The sequence below is a fragment of the Hirundo rustica genome, chromosome 5 (genome assembly GCF_015227805.2).
Source record: "Hirundo rustica isolate bHirRus1 chromosome 5, bHirRus1.pri.v3, whole genome shotgun sequence".
Lineage (NCBI taxonomy): Eukaryota > Metazoa > Chordata > Aves > Passeriformes > Hirundinidae > Hirundo > Hirundo rustica.
In genome coordinates this window covers 63,276,369-63,284,638 of record NC_053454.1, presented here as the reverse complement: position 1 = coordinate 63,284,638, position 8,270 = coordinate 63,276,369, and the positions used below count along the sequence as shown (strand labels likewise).

The window sequence follows — 8,270 nt, the reverse complement described above, 5'->3', positions numbered from 1 at the left end:
CAATTGCCTAAATTGAGTTTCTCCTGATAGCCAGTCGGTTCCAAGAATCAGAATTTTCTCTATTTCTGTTTCTTTTACAGTTCATCAGCTCTCTCTCAGGGCCTCACACGATGATGTTCAGTAGAACCTTGAGAGAGACTGAAGATCCTGCACTGCTGAGGCGTGAGGGTGAGGTAAATGATGGAATGTATTCATGACCTTTGTTGGTCCAAGTTCCTAAGCAATAAATTGCTTGCAGAAAATTATTTTTTAGCTTTCCCACTGAATCAGTTAATTGCCTTCCCACTTTAAAAATTAATGGGATGTGTGTGAGGGAGTGGTGGCTCCCGCTGCTGCCTACACAAATGTGGCACCATCCGTGGTGGATGCAGGTAACAGCACATTTTACATGGTGCGGCCAAGGCTTTGCAGTGACAGCAATTCCACATTCCTGCCCACCTTGCACCTCTGTTAATGCCAATTCCAAAGCTATTAAACAGGCATCTGTGCCCAGAGTGAGTCCTGCCTGCTCAGATATGATAGATGAGAGCCAGAGTCTTTATTGCTTTCCTCCTTGGGACACTGAGATCCTAAATAGGTGCTTTTCTCACTCATGCCTCACCAGAAGGTGACCCCAAGTTCAACTCAGTGAGGCTTTATTGGCCTGCAAATATGCTCACTAAAGATACCAAAATGAATTCTTAACATCCTGATTCTCAAAGATATAAGAGGTGAGAGAAACACATAAACAGGCAACGCACTATTTGGGTTAGTCTACAGAGTACTGGCTTGCAATTTTCTATACTTTCATTCCAATAAAAAGAAGAGTGTATGACTAGTATAATGTTGCTTTCCTTTCTCTTCACCTGGAAGCTTTGGGAAGGGATAAACATGCTTACTTGGTAAACTTTACTGTGGATTTCCCAGTCCTAATCTTCTCTCATCTGAATTCCTCTTTACTGGGTTTAAATTTCAGGATATGATGCCTGAAAGGTCTCTTCCTGCAGTACTGAACACTCCTCCAGGGACAGGGCCATACCCAGACATTTTGGGGCGAAGCTAGAAATTAACATCAAGTCCTCAAGGGAGTTGTGTCTCCTCCTCCCACTGCCACCTCTGGGTTTTTGCTGATTTCTCTGGTTTACTCATTCAAGCATTTTCTCCATCTTAAGTTGAGCTGCTCTGCAACTTTATTGTGGTTCCTATTTACATCTATCACTGTAATACGGTTTTCTAATCGAGGACAGATTCCTCAATCCTTTTTGGTTCAAAAAACTTTTCAAAGCAAAGGTAAGAACTGGAATGCTGTGGCTGCTGCTCATCATTCTGCTCTGTGATGCCAAACCCATCAGAAACCTGAGCTGCAGCTCTCAGTCTGTATTTCCACCTACCATCCTCCTTTCACCTGACTCTGAAGTGTCTCCCCTCAGACCTGTGGCATTCTCAGGCAACAAACGGGAGCACTTTTTACTTCTTCTTCCCAACTTTAATAACCACTGAACACACATCAGTGACCTGAAGTTCTTAGCTCAAGAGCATCAGCAATAGCAGTTGGTTTCTGCAAAACTTGGGGAAGTTTGCCACTTCCTTTATTTAACTATTTTTTTATTTTTTTGGCAGAATATTTCAGTCAGACCAATACCAGTAACATGCTAGATTGCAAAATAATTTCAATGAAAGTTTGTTTTCATTTAATGAAACCAAAACTAAAGAAAATGAGGAAAAAAGTACTAAGCCTTATCTTTTCCTTCAGTGTAACAGAAAATAATAACTAAACCAACTCTTTCTGAGTCCTCCTCAATTAAAATGCTTTAAGTTTTGAATTTAGCAACCAAAGAGATAAATCACTTCTGAGCAGCACTGAAGCAGCAAAAGAAATGTTATGTTACCCTTAATTCTCTTATGTCAACCATCCTGATTATCTTCTTCTTGTACATGCTTTAAAATTCAAGTATATTTATATACACATATATATATATTTAAATTACAGCTGTGAGTTGCAAATACACACAAACAAAGAATTTTGAGTAGCAGAATATTTTGGCATAAATGTTCATTCCATCTTTTACATTTTGCATAACATAAACATCATCCTTTCTGTTTCTTCCATGGGTAAAAACTGTAGGCATGTGTAACTGCAAACACACAGAGCTGGGATTTTGTGCTTTCAAGGTCTACACAAAACAGATAGAGGTGTTTGCCAAAGGTTAAATATTTTTTATCGGCTTCAACCTCTGTTATTGATCTGGAGATTTATGGCTAAAACTGAGTAAATTATGTGACCTTGAACTAGAGCTCCTTGGATTTAAAATGTAACTTGACTCAGCCCTATTTTATATTTCATTTCATTACATATATATTTTGACATCTTACCATGTGACTTGTGTTTTGAGAGAGAGGGTAAAAAGGACACACTGTGATTAAAGCTGAAAACTTAGAGCACTTTCTGTCATCCAGTTCGAGGTGAGCCACAGACATTTCAGCCTGACTTTTCTTTTAATGCTTTCACAATCATACAGAGGTCCCTGTATACACTTAAAGTATTCAAAGGCTCTTATACAATGCAGTAGGAGTCTGACAATTCTGCTGACGTGTTTATTCCATACAGTGGTGAGCCACTCTAAGAAATCTCAAGGGCCCACGGCTGCATTTTTAAGGGAATGCATTGTTCTGACTGAAGATGGTTCATGTTTTAGAACAACAGCAGCTACAAAATGCTATGGTGCCACTGTAAGTCACTTTACACCCATCTTAGCGTGGATGTGACACAATGGTGTGTGAGGGGAGAGACCTGCAAATAGAATGTTTGCTTACGCTGACCTGGAGTTACGCCTCTACCAAGCTGAGGCAGCGATGGCTTCCAGCAGAGCTGGGAACAAGTGGAAAGCTCTGCTTGGCCCCTTGAACCACCCAATCCACCAGCCCAGGGCTCCTCTGGAACAAGGAAACATACCATTAAAACTCCTGTGTATATGGAACATGTCTGCCTGAAAAATTAAATACGTATGATGCTGCATTCTCCAAAGAGTTGGAAATAAAGTGTTGTAATAATGAAATATTAATATTTAAAGTAGAGAAGTACAATCTCAGAACACAATATATCACACTACAGTTTAGTCACCAGCAATAACTGTTATGCACTTCTGGAGTAAATGTGCTGATATAAAAAAAGGAAAAGGTAAGGATTCTATTTTTACTTCCACATATCTAAAATTAAATTAATTTTAATTAAAGTTTAATTTTTCTAGGACAATGGCTATCTTTTTAATGGTTACTGCTCACCTTGAGTGCAAAATTTGCTTATTGTTTAAAGTAAGTTCAGTTCTACTCCAAGAAACTTTCAAAATAAAGTTAAGAAAGAAAGGAGGCCTGGATGCTTCAGGAAGATATTCAGGTGCTGCTGTATTTATCATAGCATTCCTGGGATTTCAAGAGATATCCTGTCCCTGTATCCATTATCTCTTAGCTCAGGATGTCACCGTTTACATGGCAAGAGCCCCAGCAGTAGTGGCACGGCACAGAGCTCTGCTTTGAGGCACTGCAGCCAGAGGTGTTTTCCTGGCTTTGCTGTGTGCAGGGCGCTGCCTCTGCTCATGCAGAGAGAGGAAATTAATCCAGCACATCCTCAGCAGCAGTAGCAAGTCTTGGTTTGCACACAAGGAAGGATTACTGTCAATTTAAATAATTTTCTGTCTCAGGCTTATCTCAGCAGCGTGACTCCTCGCAAGTTGCCATCTCCCAGCACCGGGGAGTGAGTAGATAAGACAAGAGCAGCTGTTGTGACCACCCAAAAAATGGATGACTAAAATTAGCCAAGAGTTCAATCCAGCAGTGGGATGGCAAGTGGAGTAAGTGAGGGAAGGAGAGGTTCTGTCTTCAGATTCTTGCATAACATGAACTGAAAGGATAAGAAACCACCTCCTGCCAACTTCGTAGTTTAGCCATCAGATTTGACAACAATTACACAGGAATTTCACAGCAAGTTGAGATAAGAGTGACGAAAGCATGGTGTGGCTCTCAGTGATAGCTCGTGGATTAAGCACACCCACCACTATTGCTGAGTTGGTAGTTCAGTTCTGCTCTGGGCTTCCAGGAACTTTGTATATTACACAAGTTGTAAAATCCGGGCACCGAGGAAGCTACGCCTGCAAAGATAGGAAGGGGCAGAAGTGATAAGGCTAAGGGAGGACAGCAACAGGATTAGACAAAAGAGACCAGGATTAACTTCGGAGTGAGGCAGATACAGCTGGACTCATCATGACAGTGATAAAATCATCATCATCATCACAGAAGAGAAGTGGTGTCTGGATTTAAAAAATACACAATCAAGAAATGTCAGCAACAGGACTCTGGAAAAAAAGAGAGAAAATCAGGAAGGGGAATACAGAGAGCACTCTAAATGCAGCCTTTTGAAAGGTAATAGCTGTTGTTAGAGCTGTCAGCTATAAACCAGTCAGAAGACAGATGCACTTAAAATGTCTTGTCCCATAAAGATCCCAAATGTCACTCAAAATGATCAGACTATTTATTACAGACTGTAATGGAAACATGAAAGAAGGCATGGGTTGACAGAACAGAGACAGATGGACTGTTTGCTACATGTCATTTAATATCAATCAGTGACAAGAATTTATTAACACGGTTGCTGCTTTAACGCATTGAACAAGCTTAAAAACATTCAGCACACTGGATGGTAAGTGATAATTAAAATGCACGTCGCAAGGCTTCAAAAGCTGTAATAGTCTGCTGAAAATATCCAGTATATTTTATTTATCAAAGAAAAAAAACCAAAAAACCCCACCCCCCCAAAAAAAAAAACCAAAAAACCCAACCAAAACCATAAGAATAGACCTCACTTGGTTTTTGAAGAATTAATGTATTTTCTCTACCAGTAGTCACTGGAAGATGAACTGAACATCTACATTATATTGATGATACTGTTTTCTGCTTTTCCTTCACATAACTCTGCTTGCTGCCTTCACTTTTAAGCATGATCCTTGCAAGGGACCTAATGGAAGCAGGACAGAATGAGTGTCAACAGAAAAGACCGAGCAGAGCTCTTAGGGAGTTAACACCAAGCTGCTGATATCTCAAATATCATGTGTTTTCCCAAGCATAAACATTTTTCTGTTCATGTACCCTTATTTCTCAAAGCAGCTCTAATCCATCAGCACTACATATTATCCCATGATATATATTCCTTCTATGCTAATTTCTAGGAGAAATTCACCAAACAATAAATACTTATTATACTGAAAAAGACTACAGATCTTTTCTCATTCCCTCCACTGACTAGAATTCTTCTCCCAGTTTAGAGCTGCCAGCTCTGGTGAGCGCTTCTTTCTGGCATTTCCAAACAGTTATCTGTAAGCCAAGTTATTTGTGTAGAAGTATTTTCTAGAGGAAAAAAATACATTAAAAACATTCAGAAAAAAGAATACAATTACCTCACTGTATACATTTTATTTCTGAGCTGTTCTAAAATACAGGAATCTAAATAGCAATGCCCATTTTTACCATAAATGATGAATAAAAGTATATTAATACATTACACATTTTTGTAATGGTTTAAATTATTTTATATGAAAACTATGAAAATCCTAAATTTCTCTGTCATCTTTTCATGGAAGCCTAGTAGCAGAAATTCCAGCTATTTCAGTAGTGATCCCAAAGATACTTTGGTGTTGAGAGAGAATATTTACAGAAATATTCTGGAAAAGAGGCCTTTTTCCACTCTTTTCCCAGTATTCACAGCCTTCCAATGAAGCCTTTCAGCAATGTTTATACACTTAGACACTTAAAAACTACAAGGCAGAAAACAAAATCTTTAACACATATTCCAGTGGGATGCTTGAGGTAGAAAATTGAAAACCCTTGCAATTTTCCACAAGGAGATATTTTTGTTATCACATTGACGGAAGATTTAACTTTTGCCATCACTGTAATCAGCGGAATTCTCTGTACACAACACTAAATCTGCCTGACAGACACTACCCTGACCCACAGCTATGAAGAATGGGGGGAGATATTATATTCAAACATACACCCAGAAATACATGAACTGCGGCTCTGGCCTTTTTGTCCAAGCCCAGTTGCTTGGCAACTCATGGAAGCTTTTTAAAGGACATTTTTTGAAAATAAGGCCCTGTTGTTTAACAGGCTGGAGGTTTGAAATTGGGGAGTTTTTAGTAGCTGAGAGTCAGTAACATAATTCTTAAGGAGAAAATCACTCTCCCACTGAAAACTATTCCCTCATTTCAGAAGGCAGGCATTCCTGGTTGCTCCTTTTCCTGTTCCTCTCTATTTTAAAGCCACTACTGATCATGATCTCCTGGCATTTCCCTACTCCTCCCCTGAGCAAGGAAGGAGCCGGCCGTGTTCACGGGCTCCGAGTGCGCCTCCTCTCCACACGATCCTTCCAGGAGCACTCCCGAGGAATGACAAACGGCGTCCATAATCCACTGCATCACCAGAGCCCTAATCAAATTAGACTTACTGCCTTTGCAATCACAAGTGGCTCTTCATGTTTTATGTCCCAGCACAATTTGAGTCAAGTTGGCTTGCCAGAACATTGCTCTCTTCCTCATAAAAGTGTATGACAGCTCTAACAAGCATTTGGGGAGCAGGCAGGTGCAGCACAATGCCGGCACAGCAGCTCCAGTGAAAACACACACCAGGCTGTTTGCCTTCCTAAAAACTGGAATTCCATTAGCAAGCCAGACAAACACCACAGCAATCAATTAGGGGTGATTTGGATAAGACGTTCTGCAGGTGTATTGGATTAATTCTGGTCGCATTAGTGCAGCCATGTGCTAATGCTGTGTATTTATTTAGACAGCACAGTGTGCCTTGTCTCTTATGTTAACGGCTAGGGCTTATTTCCGACTGTGAGGAATGAGAAAGGCAAAATGCTACCAAAATTTGTTGTGCCAAATGAAAAGGCTTGTGCTCAAGTGCTTACAAAATTGCAATTCAAAACCCAGGAAAGAAGGTAGTCTGAGATATACATCATTTACTGCTTGATTAAAACACTTACATAAGCCTTGAACTGTTAAGAATAATAAGTAGGTTCTCAGTGCATGATTTCTAATCCAATTATTTTTAAGAACTGCTGGAAATATAGCTAAGCATTTTCACCTTTGCCCCAAAATCATGGTAGTAACACAGCAAATGAATAATTCAGGTAAATAGTATTAGGAATTAGTTTATAACTATTCCATGTGACTCTACTATAAGGTATCACATAATAAACAGAAATAAAAAGCTAAGTTTCCCAACTGTCTCACCAGGCTGACACTTTGGGATGCAGTTTTAAATGGAAGGATAAATATGCTAATACAGAACTTGAATATTTGAAACTCATTGGAGAGAAAATTTATTATGGCTTCTAAACAATATTTGTGTTGTGCCATCTGAATGAACATTTTATAAATTTCAATGTTTTTGTAAACATTAAAAATTTTTAGCCTCAATCTGTTAGATTTCATTTCCCTATGCCTAATGAGTCTTGTTTTTCCCCTGTATGATTACTGTTTTAGAACAGGGCCAGGTTGGATCTGATACAAAGCATCCTAGCAGATCCCTCACCCACATATTTTAGTTAAATTTAGGTACTTTTAGCTCAAGGAAATGCTTTGGATTAAATTATGTGACATTTCTCAATATTCTGTATTGAATGACATACCCCAATTTGGCTACAAATTTTCACAAAAAAGAATGGAGAAAAGGAAGAAAAAGCAGAGTCGAATGTTCTGAGCAAAACTAATATTCTCAGAACAATACGAGTTTTAATAATTTTCTTCCAGTGGAATATTCCAGTTAAGCAAAACCAAGATCATCTATGACCAAAGGCCACTCCAGTGAAAAGAGTCACAATATCAATTTAAAATTCTACCTGCGCTGGTTGTGTCAGGGACCTCCAGATTTCTTCTTTTGCTTGATTTTGCACAAGGAGCGGTGCCCTGAAAAGGCAGCTTCAGAAAAAGCCAGCTGCACCAGCAGGGTCAGGCAGACCTTCAGGCATTACTAGATCATGTCTTGTAGCTGGTGCGGTCACGCAGGTGTAAGGAGGCAAGGAAGCAGCCCTTGGAGTGGGAACAGCACATATGCTTTAATTAGAGACCAAAAGGAGTAAGAAAACTTCATGTCAAAAATCCCATAATGCTGTCACCACAGAACTTGGCTTTGAAACCAACATCTTACTCAAGTCCTTATTTTACGAGTACATTGAAATTAATTCCTGCTGCAAAACCCTCACATTCCCTACTTTCTCCTCTTCACAGACTTGCTCA

The 8,270-nt window shown here is 39.4% G+C and overlaps 1 long non-coding RNA gene across 2 annotated transcripts; it reads right to left on the bottom strand.

Moving 5' to 3' along the window:
• Positions 1–1,941: 1,941 nt before the first annotated feature.
• On the bottom strand, positions 1,942–7,990 carry LOC120753165 (uncharacterized). Of its 2 annotated transcripts, none has more exons than XR_005700995.2 (3): positions 7,874–7,990; positions 3,262–4,124; positions 1,942–2,913 (listed from the first exon to the last, which is right to left on the bottom strand). It is a non-coding gene; the product is annotated as an uncharacterized LOC120753165 (long non-coding RNA). The 2 variants fall into 2 exon arrangements; XR_005700996.2 differs by lacking the exon at positions 7,874–7,990 and adding an exon at positions 4,836–4,969.
• Positions 7,991–8,270: the final 280 nt, after the last annotated feature.